Source organism: Bidens hawaiensis, unplaced genomic scaffold (assembly GCF_021521415.1).
Source record: "Bidens hawaiensis isolate Kalapana, Puna unplaced genomic scaffold, B.hawaiensis_p1.1 tig00040589_1, whole genome shotgun sequence".
Taxonomy (NCBI): Eukaryota; Viridiplantae; Streptophyta; class Magnoliopsida; order Asterales; family Asteraceae; genus Bidens; species Bidens hawaiensis.
In genome coordinates, this window is record NW_027497163.1 from 61,267 (window position 1) to 65,602 (window position 4,336).

Here is a 4,336-nt window from a genome sequence, read left to right on the forward strand (position 1 = left end):
TCTTTTTTAAACTTGGATCCGTCGGACCTCATTGGAAAAGATGCTCAAATCAACGGCCATATTTGTACTCTTCATTTGGGACCCACCAACACACCCTTTTTCACGGGAAAATAATCAAAATGGCTCGTTTGACCACACAAATTCCTTGACTAACCATCAAAATTAAATAATACCCAAAATGGATAGTTTCTAAACGGAAGGATCCACCATAATAGAACTATCGGGTGCTAGCTCTATTATGGCGGATCCTTCCGTTTAGCAAAAAGGGTCATTTTAGGTATTATTTAGTTTGAAGGTTAATCAAGAAATTTGTGTGGTCAAATGAACCATTTTGGTCATTTTCCATTTTTTCACTAATATAAACCCCTCTTTAGTCTCACTAACAAGTATCAACTATCAAATGATAGCTATGGTAGTTACACTCCTCTATTCCTCCATTTCCCTCGTGCTCTTAGTCTATTCTTCACTTGCAGGTGCATCATCTTTATATCAACACATCTTTACAATATACCATTTATTGTTTCAACTTTCTACTTCAAATTCATTTTCTTTTTATGAGTTTGCATGCAGTGGCGAAGCTTGGACTAAGGCACCGGGGAAGGGGGACTCAAAATGTATACAAAAATTCACAAATGATGGGGGGCCGGACTCAAATTTTCGGCCAAAAACGCCTAAATTTACACTACGCGTAAAAAATTTCGGACGAAAACATGTAAATTTACACTACTGCGTGAAAAAACCGGGGGCCCTAGTAAAGCTTTGCCAGTGTTTGCATGGATTTTATTTATAAGTTAAAATCCTGATCTTCGTCATTGATTTAATAAAATATAGTATTTAGAGTTTTAATGTCGTATTCACAGGTCTGATTTATCTCTATATACTGTAACTCTACCGAATGAAATGAATTCAATCAGTTTTACCATCTTACATAATTTTTATATGTGCAGATGGAGGTTCAATTGGAGTAAACTACGGTCGACTCGGTAACGATACCATCAGCCTTCAAAGTCGCAAACCTTCTCAAATCTCACGGAATCAATCAGGTCAGGATGTTCGATACCGACCCGGCCGTGTTCAAATCCATGTCCGGAACTGGTATCAAACTATCCATCACCCTCCCAAACGAGCTTCTATACGCCGCATCAAGACGACAATCATTCATCATTCGCTTACAAATGGATTCGTCAAAACGTCGTCGCTTACTATCCCCACACTCAAATCGAATCAATCTCCATCGGAAACGAATTGTTCGTTGATCCCAAAAGCACAAAAACAAAAACTCCACTCTTTTACTAATTCCCGCCATAAAAAACATTCATCAAGCGTTGGTTAAATATAAACTCGACTCCTTTATTAAACTCTCAACTCCAATCGCTTTTAGCGCTCTACAAAATTCGTTCCCACCATCAGCCGGTTCTTACTGTTGGAATTATGGACCGGTTCGGGTAAGTTAATACGGCCAACCGGATTATGACCCGTGAGAGTTACACTGTAAGGCAACGAACCATTAACCCGCTTAAGTTAGTTAACCGGGTTAGACACTTTAACGAGATTAGTTAAACTAATGAGATTAGTTACTTGTTGGCCCATTAGGTTTATAACTAATGAGATTAGCTAAACCTAATATGAGGCTATATAAATATATGATGTTTTAATAACCTGAAAACTAATCCTAACAAGTCCATCTCATCCTTCCTCCATCCAACAGCCGGCCACCTGCTTCGCCGCCGCCATCACTTCCGGTGCCTGACCAGCCACCGCCGCCTGTCCGCCACAGCCTGTCGGTGCCACCGCTGCCTGTCCGCCGCTCGTCCGCTGCCGCCACCGCCTACCGCCGCTGCCATACACCACCACCCGCTGCCGTTGCCGTCGTGCACCGCCATCGTTGGTCGTTGATCTCGTTGTGTCACCTAGCTTGGTTCATTAGCCTTCGGTGTCTCAACCGTTTATTTATTAACCGATGTAAACTTAAATATATTGTTAGTTTATAATTATATATTTAATGTTTTGACACGTACTCGTATTGTCTGTAACCAGATCCTGTCGGGTTTAGTTTTCGGTGCTGATTAATTATATATATTCCGCTGCGTATAATTATTAATTAATATGATTAATTATTATTTGTCTCGTTTATTGAACCGGATTTAATAAACAAAATTTTAACTGATCACCACCGAAACCTAACACTTTCAAACCAGAGTTAATGGAACCGGTTTTCAAACCGTTGCTTCAGTTTCTACGCGAAACCGGGTCTTACTTAATGGTCAGCGCGTATCCATTTTTCGCTTACGAGTTAAACTCTGACGTCATCTCTTTAGATTACGCACTCTTCCGTCAAAACCCAGGCGTTGCTAACGCGGGTAACGGTTTACGTTACTTTGTTTGACGCGCAAATTGACGCGGTTTTTGCTGCACGGCGTTAAAATACGACGACATTCCGTTAGTTGTTTCGGAAACCAGGTGGCCGTCAAAAGGCGACGGTAACGAGATTGGAGCTAGTTTAGAAAATGCGGCTGCTTACAATGGAAATTTAATTAAACGAGTGCTCACGGGTGGTGGGACGCCGCTAAAGTAATTGATGGTGGTGTAAGAACAGTGGTAGTGGGTGGTGATGGTGGACAGTGATAGTGCTAGTGGACGGTGATGGTGCACAGTGGAGGTGGACGATTGGTGGTAGGTGGTGAACGGCGGTGGTGGAGAATGGCGGGTGGTGGTGGCCAGCGGTAGTGGTGGTAGATGGTGGTGGTGGTAGTGGACAGTGGGTGGTGATGGTGATGGACAGTGGTGGTGGATGGTGGTGGTGGTGGTGGATGATGGGTGGTGGGTGGTGGTGGTGGTGGCGGATGATGGGTGGTGGGTGGTTGGTGGCGGGCGGATGATGGGTGGGTGGGTGGTTGGTGGGCGGCGGACGGTGGGGTGCTGATGAACTAGTGGCTTGTTGGTAGGAGTGTAAAGAGGTTTGTAAAAGTTGGATATTAACTTATTTTTTTAAACTATAAAAACAATTTTCAAGTTTTTTTTTAAGAGAAAAATAATCTGTCTTCAGAGACTTGTGTCTGCACGGCCGGCAGACATAAGCTCGCAGACCTTTTAAACAAAAACAAACATAACCTTAGTTGTTATGTAGACATCTCAACTAAGGTTGATGGCTAAGGTAAACTATCTTATTTATCTTAAACTTTTTTTTTATGTTTTCACATAATCGTGAGAACCTAAATTCAGGTAAACACGTGTGACCCATTATGACCGTGCTAACAAGCCTTATTATTGCAAATAATGTATCATATAATTAGTTGATTTTATTTAGACAAAATGGCAAAAGATGTCCTTTACGTTTGACCCGATTTTCATTAGACGCCCTTTAATGAAAGAAATAGCAAAAGGCATACATCTATGTTTCAAATTCCTTTCACGTTACGTCCTTTGGCACTAACCCAGTTAATTTTTTTTGTTAAATCAAGTCGTGTGTAAGGCACTGACGAGGGTAAATTCGTCTTTTCTACTCATTAAAGGACTATTTGTGTAGATTACTTAAAGTTTGAGCCATCAGGTAAATAAAAATTAATAAATATATATATTTCTCTATCTCATATACTCTCTCTCTCTCATCTCCTCCCCTCTCTCTCACACTCTGCAACTACCACCATCTCCTGTCGCCACTACCAGAGGCAGCCACACCACCTCCGGTCGCTGACACCCCTCCGGCGACCTCGAGAAGCGCACAGCCACATAAAACCACCATCACCACCGTGCTCTGACCACCACCAGACCCTCTCTATCAACCGCCGCCACCACCCCTTCCCTTTCAAACGTTTTTGAAATCCCCCAATTTTCAACCAACCAACCAACCAAACCCTAACCCTAGCCATGCCAATTACTCCCTTTCTTTAACCGGCGATCGTTCCACTGTTCATGGCCGATTCGCCGCGCTTGTTTCCTACATCGGCTAGGGTTTCAATTTCTCAGATCCAAATAATTTGACAATTGAATGGCTGTTGGTAAGGGCGGAGGAGGGTTGGTTGAGAAAGTATGGAGGTTTTTCAAATGGGTATAGTTGAAATGAAGGTGTGAGTGGAAGCTGAAAATGGAACCATTCGAGTTATCAGCCAACTTGAAACACGAACACTGAGCACGGTGGTGATGGTGGTTTTATGTGGCTGTGCGCTTCTCTGAGGTCGCCGGAGGGTGGTTGGTGACAGGAGATGGTGGGTAGTTGCAGAGTGTGAGAGAGGGAGGAGAGAGAGAGAGAGAGAGAGTATATGATATATATATATATATTAGATATTTATTAATTTTTATTTACATGTTGGCCCAACTTAATAATCTACACAAATAG

General features: G+C 42.4%; 1 pseudogene; it reads left to right on the forward strand.

Annotated features, from left to right (window-relative positions):
* Positions 1-409: 409 nt before the first annotated feature.
* LOC143592191 (glucan endo-1,3-beta-glucosidase 11 pseudogene) lies at positions 410-2,575 on the forward strand (annotated as a pseudogene).
* The last annotated feature ends 1,761 nt before the right edge of the window (positions 2,576-4,336 follow it).